At 36.6% G+C, this 17768-nt stretch overlaps 1 pseudogene; it reads right to left on the reverse strand.

Annotated features, from left to right (window-relative positions):
• Window positions 1-11166: 11166 nt before the first annotated feature.
• LOC143227499 (histone H3-like) lies at window positions 11167-11525 on the reverse strand (annotated as a pseudogene).
• Window positions 11526-17768: the final 6243 nt, after the last annotated feature.

The following is a 17768-nucleotide window of genomic DNA, read 5'->3' on the forward strand; positions in this document are numbered from 1 at the left end:
AACATTTGGTGTTGAAGTTAGCTTCCTCATCCATGTGGATTTCTTCCAGTTGTCCAAATTGTGCTATTCAGTTCTTGTTTAACACTTCTGGAATCTACCCAGAATCTAACATTTGGTGTTGAAGTTAGCTTCCTCATCCATGTGGATTTCTTCCAGTTGTCCAAATTGTGCTATTCAGTTCTTGTTTAACACTTCTGGAATCTACCCAGAATCTAACATTTGGTGTTGAAGTTAGCTTCCTCATCCATGTGGATTTCTTCCAGTTGTCCAAATTGTGCTATTCAGTTCTTGTTTAACACTTCTGGAATCTACCCAGAATCTAACATTTGGTGTTGAAGTTAGCTTCCTCATCCATGTGGATTTCTTCCAGTTGTCCAAATTGTGCTATTCAGTTCTTGTTTAACACTTCTGGAATCTACCCAGAATCTAACATTTGGTGTTGAAGTTAGCTTCCTCATCCATGTGGATTTCTTCCAGTTGTCCAAATTGTGCTATTCAGTTCTTGTTTAACACTTCTGGAATCTACCCAGAATCTAACATTTGGTGTTGAAGTTAGCTTCCTCATCCATGTGGATTTCTTCCAGTTGTCCAAATTGTGCTATTCAGTTCTTGTTTAACACTTCTGGAATCTACCCAGAATCTAACATTTGGTGTTGAAGTTAGCTTCCTCATCCATGTGGATTTCTTCCAGTTGTCCAAATTGTGCTATTCAGTTCTTGTTTAACACTTCTGGAATCTACCCAGAATCTAACATTTGGTGTTGAAGTTAGCTTCCTCATCCATGTGGATTTCTTCCAGTTGTCCAAATTGTGCTATTCAGTTCTTGTTTAACACTTCTGGAATCTACCCAGAATCTAACATTTGGTGTTGAAGTTAGCTTCCTCATCCATGTGGATTTCTTCCAGTTGTCCAAATTGTGCTATTCAGTTCTTGTTTAACACTTCTGGAATCTACCCAGAATCTAACATTTGGTGTTGAAGTTAGCTTCCTCATCCATGTGGATTTCTTCCAGTTGTCCAAATTGTGCTATTCAGTTCTTGTTTAACACTTCTGGAATCTACCCAGAATCTAACATTTGGTGTTGAAGTTAGCTTCCTCATCCATGTGGATTTCTTCCAGTTGTCCAAATTGTGCTATTCAGTTCTTGTTTAACACTTCTGGAATCTACCCAGAATCTAACATTTGGTGTTGAAGTTAGCTTCCTCATCCATGTGGATTTCTTCCAGTTGTCCAAATTGTGCTATTCAGTTCTTGTTTAACACTTCTGGAATCTACCCAGAATCTAACATTTGGTGTTGAAGTTAGCTTCCTCATCCATGTGGATTTCTTCCAGTTGTCCAAATTGTGCTATTCAGTTCTTGTTTAACACTTCTGGAATCTACCCAGAATCTAACATTTGGTGTTGAAGTTAGCTTCCTCATCCATGTGGATTTCTTCCAGTTGTCCAAATTGTGCTATTCAGTTCTTGTTTAACACTTCTGGAATCTACCCAGAATCTAACATTTGGTGTTGAAGTTAGCTTCCTCATCCATGTGGATTTCTTCCAGTTGTCCAAATTGTGCTATTCAGTTCTTGTTTAACACTTCTGGAATCTACCCAGAATCTAACATTTGGTGTTGAAGTTAGCTTCCTCATCCATGTGGATTTCTTCCAGTTGTCCAAATTGTGCTATTCAGTTCTTGTTTAACACTTCTGGAATCTACCCAGAATCTAACATTTGGTGTTGAAGTTAGCTTCCTCATCCATGTGGATTTCTTCCAGTTGTCCAAATTGTGCTATTCAGTTCTTGTTTAACACTTCTGGAATCTACCCAGAATCTAACATTTGGTGTTGAAGTTAGCTTCCTCATCCATGTGGATTTCTTCCAGTTGTCCAAATTGTGCTATTCAGTTCTTGTTTAACACTTCTGGAATCTACCCAGAATCTAACATTTGGTGTTGAAGTTAGCTTCCTCATCCATGTGGATTTCTTCCAGTTGTCCAAATTGTGCTATTCAGTTCTTGTTTAACACTTCTGGAATCTACCCAGAATCTAACATTTGGTGTTGAAGTTAGCTTCCTCATCCATGTGGATTTCTTCCAGTTGTCCAAATTGTGCTATTCAGTTCTTGTTTAACACTTCTGGAATCTACCCAGAATCTAACATTTGGTGTTGAAGTTAGCTTCCTCATCCATGTGGATTTCTTCCAGTTGTCCAAATTGTGCTATTCAGTTCTTGTTTAACACTTCTGGAATCTACCCAGAATCTAACATTTGGTGTTGAAGTTAGCTTCCTCATCCATGTGGATTTCTTCCAGTTGTCCAAATTGTCCTATTCAGTTCTTGTTTAACACTTCTGGAATCTACAAATTGGTAAGGTCTCATCACATGAAGAGATGGTTTGTCAGCATTTCAATGATGCAAAATCAGGTGCTGAATAATGACATCTTGCAGCATTAAGAAATTAGCACACAGGATCACATACAAAAATTGTAATGTTTCATAAACGAGACCAAGAGCTCTTATTATACTCTAGAAGAATAGTGAACTATTCGAAAGTGCTCGAGTTTTGGATCTCGTTTGAAAACCTTTCTTGAAACATTGTTCTCCAACATGTTATCATCCCATCCAAATTTTAAAGTTTACTAAACACTTCACTGAAGTATAATCTACTTGGATGATGGATTATCTAACATACAATAATGGTGATAGTGCTTTATGAAGGCAACTATTGGAAGCAATTCTTTATTTATCATATAGTATCCATTTTTGAGAGCTGTGAGCATATGCCTAGCATATGCAGATACACATTATATTCTATCTCACAAATGTGATAATACGGCTCCAACTCCATTGTCACAGATATCTGTGTAAAAAACAAATTGAGGTAGGTCCTGACAGAGGTAGGCAAGTACTACAGCATTCACGAAAGCAAGCTCTTAGAGATCAGAATGTCTGATCAAAGTGTGCATTTATTTTCATGAGATCTGACAATGGTGTTGCTGTTTTTGAGAAGCTGGCTACAAATCATCAGTAGTATGATATGAAGCTAAAGAACTGCAAATTCCTTGCTTCATCATGTCTCGAGGCCAATTTTAACCAAGTATTCTGAAACTCACTCTCTCCCCACAACGTGACTGATAAAATCTGCTTACATTCACATGACAAACATTTTATTACCATTCAAGTCTGTGACTTTGTATATACTGAAATACCGTCTTTAGGCTCACAGACATGGATTTGAAAGTGCAATCGACCACCAAATATTGTTGACGTACACTAGGCACTTCTTCCATTGTAATTCCTTGAGAATAAACTCTATCAGCCACTATAAACCTGCTGGCACATTACACAGACCAAATGGAGTGATGCTAAAAGCAATATTAGTCCAGCTTTCGTCATCTACCTTGAATTGAAAGTATTCAAACGCCAGATCCAAGTTTTTAATCAATGGGAAATTTCTAAAACATCAAAAAATTCATCTGCCCAAAGGAAGGGAAAGGCATTGTAGTTAAGTTACCACAACCACGCATGGAAGACAATTAAGCACTTTTCAAAGACTGTATGACTCCATCCTGCAGTATCCACTGTATTTCAACATTTATGACCTATCTAATGCTCCAACTACGTCAGCATATTGCCTGTGTTTGTATAATGTTGAGTTACCATTGTTCGTTTAAACGAACTGTCTAGTCCCACAAATACTTTGCCATATTCACCAAATAAATCACAGAGTTGATTTTGCTGTATGTGATACCTCTCAGCTTGAGTTGTAGACCCATTTGTTTCTGTAATATTTAGTCTGTCACCATTTGTCAAAATAAAGCCTGTATTCATTGGCTGTTTCAGTGCTCTCGCTCACAGGGCTAGAAAGATTATGAGATTCTCTAGGATCCTTGCTGTTTCTGTCTTTCAGAAACTCAATCACTTATCTTTGCACCTTTATCAGCACATACCAAGCTCCAACTGGCTCTGACAGGGCTGGGCTACCACTGAACCCCTGGGTGTAAGCTATCTTTGTGCTCCCCTCCTAAAGCCAATAGCCAAGCACACTTTGAGCTCTGTTCGTTTTTAGAGCATTTGCCACATTGCTTGTTGTTGGTGACCCAAAACCTGATAAATCAATAATCAGTATTGATACCATTGCCTACTTTGCTGTTCGCCATAATGTTCACATTGTAATTGGGGAACATGAGCTGAGTCGTCAGCTGGATCAGATAGCTCTTCTATTGCAGGCTTCTTCCTATCTGATAGCTGGTTTAAAGTGACTAACTTTGAAATGATGTCCTGATAGGCATTGATTTCACAAGAGAGATTATGTTCCTCACTCCTATGTGCTGTTACATAAGTTCATTGTAAAGTTCATAAATAAATATATCAACCAGAATGTCGTCCTTTTATGCCAAGACAATTACCAAATATATCTTACTATGTAATTGACACAGATCATCCACATAGATGGCCACTCTCATGGTACTTATTGCCTTATGAGCTTTGAACTTGGACCAATAGATTGTGTGATTCTCCACTGGGTCAAATCTGCAACACAACTTATGCATGAATGCTTTTTATTCGTTTAGATGTTTAACATCATTTTGTACTAGTTAATCTCAGAGCGAAATGTTGCACAGTCTGTTTCTGAGTCGATACATTCTATAAATGTTTGGAAAACTGGTACAGACCTTATCTTGTCATTCCCTTGAACATCAGATGTGATACGCTGGGACAAAGCCTCTCTATCATAATAGAAAGAGATGGTTCTGAACAGAAGCTACTCGCATGGAATCAAACATTCACACAACCAATTAGTTCCTGTTCCGGAGTTACAGTGCAGTAAGCTATTTGAAATGGTTTGTGTATAACCCAGGTGTTGTGAGACACCATATACATTCCTGAAAGGTATCGCACCTCATGGTTCATAGGCTTCAACTGTTGTTGCTCATTGCCTCACCTACCAAGAAGACAACTCCAACTGGTAGAATTCATCCACTAGTAGCATATTCAGCCCAATTCACTAGTTGCTGATGGTATTAATCAGAGTTGAAGCTGTTGTGCTCTAGCTGGCAACAGTCAAAGAATTTGATATAGACCTTTTCATGTGGTCTCAAACTTGTTGCAATTAGTTAGTTGAGAGGTACATGATGTTAAGAGCAAGCGTGTTTACTGGAGTAGACCTAGAATATTCTAAGTTTTGGTGTCAACTTTTCTACTACATTCGAAAATTGAAGAGTTGTTTCACGTGACTTAAAAACACAAAGAGTTGTTTCCAGTTGGCAGAGTCAATCAGTCACTTTGTCTTAATTTTGGTAAAGTATTTAGATCTCTGTTAGTTATCATAATATTGAGACACTTTGTATAAGTAAATTTATTTCTTACAGTAGTGTGGTGCAGTTAGTATCACTTGCAAACGTGTTCAAGCTTACAATAACGTAAAAAAACAAATAGATAAGAGTACGAAAAATACAATGATACTTTATGTCCTAAACATTACTGATTATGGTGTGTTACCAGCGGATTCATACAATGGTGCTCAACAGTCCATTAGCAACAGTGGAATATTTTGATTTTAATAACATCCTTGGTATGGATGTTATCGCTCTACTTGTTTTGTCAACTTACACTTGCCAATATTAACTGTAACAATCGAATGTTGAAATACATTTGAATCCAGACAGAGCATCAAAAGTAGAAAGAATCTTTATCATTGGGTATGCATTCTTTTTTATAACTTCTTCCACTTTCTGATAATCCACACAGAACATTATAAACCTATCTTTCTTTTTCACAATTACAATAGGTATGATTCAAGGACTAGTACTCATTTCTATCGCTCCTTGTTCCTTCATGTCTTCTATTCGTTGAAAGCCTCGGCCTGTTTTGCACGTAAAAGATGTCTGGCTAATTTATGTCTTACTGACAGTATCAGTTTTGAGGGATACTTTACTTATTTAATATAATTAATGAAATCTACTGGAAAAATGTATCTTGATATTCCATCAACAAGATACGCTTAGAGCTTCACTCTATTACAGTCAAATCAGTAGATATAAATTTATTTTAACAGATGCCGGTATAAATATTTCATTTCTTGATTGCTCACCTTTCTTTCATAAGTAGTTTAACCTCTGGTGTAGTTATTTCCAGGAAGTGCACAGGGATCTCCGGGTCATAGAGTGTGACGATATTTCTCATCCATGTCTCTGCATAACGTTTATTCCAAATAACCATTATTCCCTAATGTCAGTCGTTAAATATTATGAGGTATAGAGAAATTTCAAACTCCAAATTTTCCCTTTGATGAAGTTCAATGTAACATTTGTTATTGATATAACTCCCTGTTCTTTCTTTATCTATCGAGACAATTTTCCCCTTTCTTTATAAAATTGGGTCAAACAATCATAGCTATAAAAGCCAGTGTAAATTAGGATACTATAATATATCCCATCAATACACCTGGACATTCGTAGACTGTTTTTAAACAATAAATGTTTTATGTTATTTGGAACAGGTAGGATATTCTCAGCTGAGCTTCTCCCCATAAATTCAATTAATTCCTGATTACCTATGTCTGGTTAGCCATTTGTTCTTCTTTTGATCTGATGGAGCTCGAAGACTCAGCTCTGAAATTAGTATCTCCACGGTGTCCTACATCTATAATAATTTCCTCTTTCTAGCATTCTTTGTGAAGAGTTTTTACTTTCTACAAGCTTTTGTATGAAGTTTTTGGCTATTTGCTCTTTCTAGTTACTCTTGAAACACTTATTGTTTTGTGGTTTATTCTCTCCATTCTTTGTAATTAGCTGTCTAATAAATCCCTTAAATTCTTCCACATTATTATCAGTGTTAATTTGTGTTTCAGTATTACCCAGTCTTATGATTCCATACATTAGAGGTCGCTTCATTAATTCTTTATCTACAGCCTTAATGAATTCTTATTCCGATGCCAATTGGATAGCTTTCTATAAGAATGCACAAATACTTGTTTTGGCATTTAGAAATTGGTTACATGCCAACGAATCCTTCATTTCACGACAAATGTTTATGCATGATAATCGGACAAACATTTCCAAATTTTCTGAAAGTTTGATCATTACTTTCCACTTGACTCTGAATGATTATTTTTCTTTTGTTACTTCATACCTGTTGGATAAATTAAGTTATAAGTAATTACTATAGTTATTGAGGCACTAATCTGAAAGAATACTTAAGGTAGTTAGGTCGGGCATGGCCAGATGGGTTAAGGCGTTCGACTCGTAATCTGAGAGTCGTGGATTCGAATCCCTGTTGCACCAAACATGCTCGCCCTTTCAGCCGTAGGGATGTTATAATGTTACGGTCAATCCCACTAATCGTTGGTAAAAACGTAGCCCAAGAGTTGGCGGTGGGTGGTGATGACTAGCTGTCTTCCCTCTAGACTTACACTGCTAAATTAGAGACGGCTAGCGCAGATAGTCTTCGTGTACCCTTGCGTGAAATTCAAAAACAAACAAAACAAACTTAAGGTAGTCAAAGCTGGTCCTTGTTCGAAATGATCTTGGAACGACAGTTTGTTGGTTTCTTGATTGAACCGACCAGCTAAGTTCTGGAATTTGACTTGTTAGTGTCATGACAAAAATAGTTTAACTAGGTCCTTCATGGACAGGTGGTACAACAAAAGCGGTAAGTTTTTCTATTCCATACTTGATAATAGATGATGTTTTAGAATGAGACTCTGGAGCAAGAGGTACAGTTGTTTTACAGTTAATCATTAGTTTCTCAGGTGTATCATTCTGACACTAATATTCTTTTCTACTTCATTCATGTTCTGTTTTATCTTTATGATTCTTTCTTTACTCCACTTTGGACTTCATCAACGTACCTTTCTACTTTCCTTTTGACTTTGTCAATATCCTTTTGTACTAATTATATCTTGTCGTTAGAGCAGTTTTTCTTTACATCCCTAATAATTTCATCAGTCCTGTCTTCAATCAGCTTTATTTTCATTATTTCTTAAACACTACGTCTCTTTCTTTTAACCTTTTTTCAATTCTTTAATTTACTTCTTGAAATCCCTTAAATATTTGGTTTCTTCTTGTTTATCTTGAAGTTTCCTGTCTCACCTTTCATCGTCTCTTTTAGGTCTTTTTAATTTTCTATTTCTTTTCTTTAAATTCTCTTTTTTCTTTCTTGTTTTAGTAATTTCATCATCTCAAGTAATGCTTCACTCTGAACAAGCTGTCTTTAAGTTAGCAGTGTAAGACTAGATGGAAGGCAACTAGTCATCACCACCAACCGCCAACTCTTCGGCTACTATTTTACCAACGAATAGTGGGATTGACCATCACTTTATAACATCTCCATGGCTGAAAGGGTGAGCATGTTTGGTGTGACGAGATTTGAATCCGGGACCCTCAAATTACGAGTCGAGCGTCTTAACCATCTGGCCATGCCGGGCCACCAAAACATTAATAATATAGTTTATAACATTACCACAAGGTCTATTATAAGGAGGTAGAAACCCCATAAACATCAGATGTTATATGCTACTGTGATATTCCGAATATGCAGTACCTACTATAGAGAACAAAGCATCCAAAATATATCAATCTCAATAACATTTTAGAACAAGTGCTTTTAACTAAACTACATGCTCGCCCTTTCAGCCGTGGGGCGTTATAATGTGACGGTCAATACCACTATTCGTTGGTAAAAGAGTAGCCCAAGAGTTGGCAGTGGGTGGTGATGACTAGCTGCCTTCCCTCTAGTCTTACATTACTAAATTAGGGACGGCTAGCGCAGATAGCCCTCGAGTAGCTTTGCGCGAAATTCAAAACAAACAAGCTAACTAACTAAACTGCAAAAAATAAATAAAATTAATTGGTGAAAAATAAAAAGTCCTATATATCTAACGCAGGTAGAAAACATACAACATACTATAGGCCTATATATCACAATAAAAACAAAAGCATTTCATTTATTCAGCTTCAAGTTCCATGTTTCTTCTAACGAATGAAAGACTTAAGTCACAAACAAACACACTACATAGAAATTATATTTTGTTCGTTGTCTCGCAAGCAAATCAGCAACTGACAAACTGGATAAATTATAAACTGATAACTTGTTAGCTAGCAGTTTCACTTACTAACCCTAGCCAAATACGCTGTTTATATCTGGTTCAAGATCCTTTGAAACTTTGGAAAAAATTTCTTATGTTAAGACACGTGCTCACTACCGAACGTCAGACCTCTTTTTACCCAAACAACAATGTAAACGTCTAAGTTAAAACCATAATCTACAGCAATATTATTCTTTGTAAACACAAAATCGTAACAAACACTGTCTCATTTGCACTTCATGATAGCTGGTTAAATGTTACACTCTATAATTGACATAATTTGCTACGAGAGTTCATGTATTATTTACCTCTTCACGTCCTACTTGTCTTGTCAACATGAATGTTACCTGTACACAAATGATGGTTTGAAATTTTGGGTTCTTTTAAAACGGATATGAATTATTATTCTCACAATGACCTTCCTACCTTGATCGGCTAATTATCCCCGCTGAAAATCAGGTTGAACTAATTTTCACCATACCATTATCCTAGATTCAATACAACATAAACTTCACTAGATGCTGGAAATTGCTTGTTTGATTGCAGGCTATTTGTTGGAACTGCAATGATAACAGTGACTTTCAAGGTTGTTGTCCCAAGTATTCCCATTAATATTGAGATTTTACTGGCTAAAGAAAACAACTAATAATTTTGAAACAACAATGGACAATGCCAGCTGTTGTTAACCAAGATGGAAATGCAGCATTCTTGGGTGGACACAGTTGATTATAATTTTATGTGTTTTTTCTAAAGGAATCAAACCTCGGACACAGTAGCTTCCACACGCCATTACTACACTCCAGTAGCTGTCACTATTGGAATAACTCAGCCACTGTACTTCGTGTGTTTCCTTTACAATTTTGCTCTATCTCTGATAGTTGAAACTCTTTGTTTGTAATTAAGCACAATGCTGCACAATGGGCCAACTGTGCTCTGCTCGCCACTGGATTCTATCGTTGTAAGTCCACAGACATATCTCTGTAACACTGGTGGCAGGTGAAACAGACTGATAAGACAATTTCACAATCTTCCAGTACAGTATTTCTAAGGGAAGCATTGATGTTATGAACTACAAATAAATTCAACAATTATCAAAAATTTAAAAGCTTTTGGTTTTAATCTTCATAATACATGATTACGTTGTATACAGATGTAAATGCAATTCCAGAAAATGATAAAAGTAGTAAAAAAATGAGTGTATGTCAGACTGTTTTCCAGTCTCACCACCCTGATGCTCACTCGAAAAGTTTTAAACTATTCTCTATTATTACCTGAAAAATCATAAATACATATATTGAATATACTGTAATTTGCAAATTAAATCAAGACAGAATGTTAAGTCAGAAGTAGCCAACAGACCAGGCGGAATTATCTATTAGTTTGTTTCTTTGTTTTTGAATTTCGCACAAAGCTACTCGAGGGCTATCTGTGCTAGCCGTCCCTAATTTAGCAGTGTAAGACTAGAGGGAAGGCAGCTAGTCATCACCACCGACCGCCAACTCTTGGGGTACTCTTTTACCAATGAATAGTGGGATTGACCGTCACATTATAACGCCCCCACCGCTGAAAGGGCGAGCATGTTCGGCGCGACGGGGATGCGAACCCGCGACCCTCAGATTACGAGTCGCACGCTTTAGCACGCTTGGCCATGCCGGGCCCTATCTATTAGTACTTCTTGATTTAGATCCTTGGTCTGAAAGCGTTTTCCTTTGAATCGCCCTCAGACAGATAAGAAATGTTTCCAGCCTCGTGTTCATTGTTTACAATTTTTTTTACTATGGTTCAGACTGACAGAGTTCAAGATTGTCTGGTAGCATATGCAGCTCGTCATCCCTGAAACATTTTAAATCGATACTAACTGTTGATAAAATTAACTTTATTATTGTGGCCAGATGAAAGTGCACCTGCCATGACCTTCTAGAGTGTTTAATTTAAAATGTAATTTGACCACTTTATTAGTAAAGTATCTCAAAAACCATGGCATCTCTCTCTCGGGATTTAGGTTATCATATGTACCCTGGAGGGTCTTTGACCTCTTCCTCCTAGTACTTCTCTCTCCATTTAGGCTCCTTCCCCTCGACTTATACGGGCGTGTTAGCTGTCTTTCGGCATGAAGGTCACCCTCTTTGCGTGAGTGGCACACAGGTTAGTGTCTTCGAAGAGACCCACCAAGTATGCCTCACTAGCCTTCTGAAGAGCCATCACAGCAGAGCTTTGGAATCTCATGTCAGTCTTAAAGTTCTGGACAATTTCTCTCACCAGTCTCTGAAAAGGTAGTTTTCGAAAGAGCAGCTCACAGGATTTCTGGTATGGACGGATTTCACGTAGGGTTCCGGAACTGTAACGATGACGTTTCTTTACACCTCCTGTGGCTGGAGCAGCTTTAGTGGCCAGTTGTTTTATTGGTGCTTTCCGCCCGTGGATTTTCTTGCAGTTTGTTTCGTGCGAGCCATAATTAAGTTTTTCCGTGCTGTATTACAAGTACGTAGTACTATACAAACGTGGCAGGAAAACGTACTTTGTCGTTTATTAAATTTCGCGCGAATCTACTTTAGAACCATCTGAATTCGAAATTGATCATTAACCATCCGTAATTCAGAAGTGATAGACTCGAGGGAGCGCCGCTAATCAACACCACCCCCACTGCAAGCGATAAATGAATAGAAGAATTGACCGTAGCATTATAATACCCCACGATTTAAAAGAAAACTTCTTCTGCAGTAGAATTAGAATACACAATCAGCAAGGTGAGTGCTCTGACCACCAGATTATGCCACACCAAACACGAAATTTGTAATCCAAAATTTTATACTATCTGAATTTTACTTCACTAATTTCAAACTTCAGAAATGTATAACCCTAATAATAGGCTTCCATACTTTACAATCAATTAGAAATACCAATTCATTACAAGTATTTGATTTTGGTGGCCATGGAATAACAATCTGTTGTAGTTCCTTCTTAAGCAAACTTTGCACTTCTGCTTGAGCGTTTACAGGAATTTTAAGGTATCTTCAGCTCACTTAAAAAATTATAATAGTTTTAGGACATCCTATTCTAGTGAATGTTACATATTTATGTTATAAAATGCATATTTGAAAGCTACGTGAATTATTTTTGTAAATTCAAATTTACGAAAAGCATCAGACCTAGGCTTCATGCAAAGATCACGTGTTGTTTTTGTGAAACAGCTAATGGATCCTCTGTGATTTATTCAAGAAACGCTATTCGTATACAGGCAATAGAAATAAAAGAAAACAGAAAAGTTAACAATCAGTGATGACGAGAAACCCACTTGTTGAGAAATTTATATGCAAAAACGGCTCGTTTGGGCTGAGAAAACACTTTTACATAGAAGAGCGAACAACGTTTCGACCTTCTTCGGTCATCGTCAGGTTCACAAAAAGTTAACAGAAAAGTTAACAGTTTGTTTGTTTGGAATTTCGCGCAAAGCTACTCAAGGGCTATCTGCGCTAGTCGTCCCTAATTTAGCAGTGTAAGACTAGAGGGAAGGCAACTAGTCATCACCACCCACCGCCAACTCTTGGGCTACTCTTTTACCAACGAGTAGTTGGATTGACCGTCACATTATAACGCCCCCACGGCTGAAAGGGCAAACGTGTTTGGTGCGACGGGAATTCAAACCCGCAACCCTCAAATTACCAGTCGAACGCCTTAAGCTATCTGGCCATGCCGGGCCAAGTGAACAGTTAAATTGTTAATAGTTTGTTTGTTTGTTTGTTTTGAATTTCGCACAAAGCTACTCGAGGGCTATCTGTGCTAGGCGTTCCTAATTTAGCAGTGTAAGACTAGAGGGAAGGCAGCTAGTCATCACCACCCACCGCCAACTCTTGGGCTACGAATAGCCCAACGAATAGTGGGATTGACCGTAACATTATAACGCCCCCACGGCTGAAAGAGCGAACATGTTTGGTGCGAAGGGGATGCGAACCCGCGACCCTTAGATTACGAGTCGCACGCCTTAACACGCTTGGCCACGCCGGGCTCTTGTTAATAGTTAATATTAGCATTCAATCCGAACAAGTTCTGCACTCATATCATAACTAAAATTCAGCTTGATAGCTAATTAAATACATGTTTTTTACTTTTATTCATGTAAAAATTAGAATGTGTTGTTTTCTTCAGTTATGTAATCTCACTGTTAAAGGTTTTTTTTTTGCCATAGTAATAATAATATCTTATGAGTTTCAGCCAGTTTAAAAGGTCTAGATTAGTCTTAAATACATATATTAAATAATAACTCAAAATAATCTTTGAAATAAACTTGTAATAATAAATCAAAATGAAGAAACCAATGACATGAGATATACTAAGTAATATATTGTGAACAAAAATAATAGATAAATAATTATAATATATCTTACCTAGTGAACATAAGAATACCCACTGTCTGCTTAAGTACTGTCGTAGAAAAAATTGGTTTTGAAAATATAATTTAGGATAAGCTATTAATTTGAGTGTTTAGTTGGTGATTCTGATATATAAATTCAAATATTGTACTGTGATTTTATCGAAAGAGTTTTTTGTTTTTGTTTTTTTTTCGAAAGTGAACTTCAGTTGATAAATCTATGTGGTTTTCTTTAGAAAACATTGATAATTCATTATTATAATAATGGTGCTATGCTCAACATTTTTAATGTCGTAATTTAGGTGCTAGCCAAAAAGCGTATGACGTTAAAGTCAAGGAAGTTTGTAATAGTAGGTGAATATTCTAAACTGACTTCACGAAAATCTTGATGCTTTGTGAAATTTGTAGAGTAAGAATTAATTATAAATGCAGCTGAAACAAACAACAAAGGAAACATGCTTGTAGAGAGAATAAGTGCGACAAAGACATGTTCAATACGACAGAGAGATGTTTTCTAGCCAGTTGAGTGAATCATTTAGTGTGTTTTCGTAAAATATTTGGATTCGAAGGAATTTCCGATGATAAAAGATGGGGTTATATCAACTCCCTTTCCGATGATAAAAGATGGGGTTATATCAACTCCCTCTCCGATGATAAAAGATGGGGTTATATCAACTCCCTTTCCGATGATAAAAGATGGGGTTATATCAACTCCCTTTCCGATGATAAAGATGGGGTTATATCAACTCCCTTTCCGATGATAAAAGATGGGGTTATATCAACTCCCTTTCCGATGATAAAAGATGGGGTTATATCAACTCCCTTTCTGATGATAAAAGATGGGGTTATATCAACTCCCTTTCCAATGATAAAAGATGGGGTTATATCAACTCCCTTTCTGATGATACTACAGCATTTCGTTAAACGTTCTTTAACGCATTTCAGCCTCTCACCTGAATAATTTATTAATAGTAGTATTTTCCGCCTCGACAATAAACCTGTTATTTTACGTGAATTGGGAATTGAATTGAAGTATAACATTTTAAAAATAAACTACACGTACACCAATATTTGGTTGTACCGAAATGTATTTTTATTGAATTGATTGATTGATTATTTGTAATTATATATGAGGCTATACAATGGGCTATCTGCGCTCTGCTCATTAAGGGTATCGAAACCTGTTTTTTAGTAGTGGGAGTCCGAGGACATGCCGCTGCGCCACTGGGGATTCTTTTGTTTGGTCTTTACATGTTTATTTATAAACTTTGTTACTCGAAGCTTTTAAAGGTATTCAAAATTAAATCCTAGTTGTTTACTTAAATCGTGATATAAAACTTGTTTGCAAATGTAAAACTGTAATTGCTTTTTCTATGATATATCTACTGCGTAAATAATCTAAATATCCATAATCCAATAACTTTTTTCTTATCCACGATATATTCATTGTTGTTAATAGTGAATTCAAATATGTTACACATTTATTAACTATGTCTGTAACTTTATTTACTGGGTTCTAAATCGGCTTACTTCTATACTATCATCCGTAGTTCATTTTATGAAAACTTTACTGGGTAACTTATTAATTTCTTCTTTTGGCACATTTCCAATCAATTTGTGCACGTGCTTATAATTTTGAACCTTATCTTACTAGTGCTTGTCAATTTTTGTTTGTCACGATATCAAGGTTAGAAGTGATCTCAATGTTGATGAGAGAAAAAATGTAAGGCTATGAATCAGTTTCGTAATTAGAGGGTGAGGTGTTGTGCAACTCTTCATTAGTTATGTTATTGTGTTATAATTAAAGATGTTACTGCCAATAGACCGTTTCCAAAAATAGCTGGTAGTTAGGTATTCAGTTTTATAAGAATTTTGTAATGAATGTTGTAAAGAATAATTAAGAAGTGCCCCTAACTACCTATTGTAATATGTTAATAAATAGCACTATGATGTAGGGTAGCATATCCCAAACTTTCTCTGTTCACTACCTATTGTAATGTAATTAGTTCTATACTTCTGTTAATAAATATCACTACGATGTAGGGAGTATATCCCAAACTTTCTCTGTTCACTACCTATTGTAATGTAATTAGTTCTATACTTCTGTTAATAAATATCACGATGATGTAGGGTAGCATATCCCAAACTTTCTCTGTTCACTACCTATTGTAATGTAATTAGTTCTATACTTCTGTTAATAAATATCACGATGATGTAGGGTAGCATATCCCAAACTTTCTCTGTTCACTACCTATTGTAATGTAATTAGTTCTATACTTCTGTTAATAAATATCACTATGATGTAGGGTAGCATATCCCAAACTTTTTCTGTTCACTACCTATTGTAATACACGTAAATTGAAAGTAAAACAGCATTTTACTTTTATTTTTAAATAAATGCAATTACTAATGGATGTATGTGCCTGTTGGGCACTGCAAAACTTCTCAAACCTTGGAATAATATTGGATACCGAAACCCTCATTTCATGTTCCACGTTGATTTTCTCGTGGTTCTTGCTTTTCATCACAGCAACTGCCAAAAATCCAGCTTCGCAGAGATATGTCGTCGCAAATGGAATTAGGATTCCCTGAGTTTTGGTACTTAACAGCGGATATTCATCTTTTACTGATATACAAAACTCAGTTAGTTCCATGCTGCCAAATTTTGTTTTTAACGTCTTCTCGCAAAACAGCTCAATAAGATTTTCTTCTTCTGCAGAGGTAAATTCAGATGGGGCCTTAAACTTGAATGGGTCTTGGATCCATGCAAACTTCTCCATATCTTCTGGAAAGTGATTTTCAAACCAGTTACTGAGCTGGGTTAGGTACTCCTCAAAAACAGATTTTATAGTTCGTGGGTTAAATCAACTTCATTGGATGTAACAAACTGCTGTAACAGGGGAAACAGTCTTTGCCACCATCTTCATTCATTTTTCTTCTCCATAGTAATAATTTTTTCTGAAGACTGAAACCTTCTCTGCGAGATCGCACAGGTGTGCCAATTTTGACAAAAAAAAAATCAGTATCCAAAAAGTTTTTAACACATTTGTGTTATTCTTCTTCGAGATAAGAGTAGAATTCCTGTCGTAATTCGAACACATGAGACAGTACATTCCCAGGGAAGAGCCATCGCGAGCTACAGTAGTACAACAAAGATGTATGCGCAGATCCCATATCTTCATACAGTTTTTTAAAAACAACATCGCTTTCTGTAGCCGAATGTTTATAAGGTTTACCATTTTCAACAAACCTTCCAGGACTAGGTTCAGTGGAGGACTCAGGTACCTTGACGCAAGGGCCTTCCTGCGGATTATGCAGTGGGTCCACAGTGCATCAAGCGACCACCATCGGTACAGACCCCAATGCACCTAGTCTAGTCCAAGTTATTTTAACATCTAAAAGTGTGTGTATTTTTCTTATAGCAAAGCCACATCAAGCTATCTGCTAAGCCAACCGAGGGTTACAAAAGAGAAAGTTTTGTCACCATCAACGAATCGTGTGTAGCAAATCAAATGATCATCCTTGTTACTATCCGTTATTTCATCTAACTGTATAACCCGAATTCTTTCCCTTTGATTTTTTGAGGTCTTTGGCCAAGTGTTGGATTCTACGACTGATAGCATTGTTGGATAAAGGCACCTTTGAAAGCAGTCTTCCCACAGTTTCACCAACCATAATGTTCACCATATCTACTGTTACCAGTAAAATTAGTTTTTCTGCGATGGTGTGAGGCTTTTACATTTTGCGACTCCATACACCACCTTGTAGGATGTTAACAAAGCATTGCTTGGTATTGATGCTTGTTTCAAAAATGTACCTTTTTGTTCTTTCAATTCTTTTAACTTTCTAGTAAAATAATCACGGGATTTACTAGCTATGTTAGGATGATTGGTCTCTAAGTAGCGTTTTAGTTTACTTGGAAGCATGCACTCTGGAGCCAAAACGTTTAGACGTAATACACACTGTGGACATTCTTCATGATTGACATCTACCGAAGTAAAATCAAAATCTAGATAACTATCGTCATGTTTCCGTTTCTTCACAACTTTGCCATTGGTCTGTGGTTCATCATCCTTTTCTTCATTATCACACTTCTTATTAATGTTCAATTTTTTTTCCACTTTTATGCACAAGGACTAAAAATCAACAAAATAATTCGTTGAACTTCACTAGACCTCGCAGACACTTGATCACAACACCCTTCGGTTATTTCGATTACTGACGAACCCGCAGAGTCGAAAGGTATTTATATATAAAATCTAAGAATCGAGAAAGAGCGAGAAGGTATTAGCATAGCCGAAAGTATAAGTAAACCATAACATATCTC

Source organism: Tachypleus tridentatus, chromosome 9 (genome assembly GCF_004210375.1).
Source record: "Tachypleus tridentatus isolate NWPU-2018 chromosome 9, ASM421037v1, whole genome shotgun sequence".
Taxonomy (NCBI): domain Eukaryota; kingdom Metazoa; phylum Arthropoda; class Merostomata; order Xiphosura; family Limulidae; genus Tachypleus; species Tachypleus tridentatus.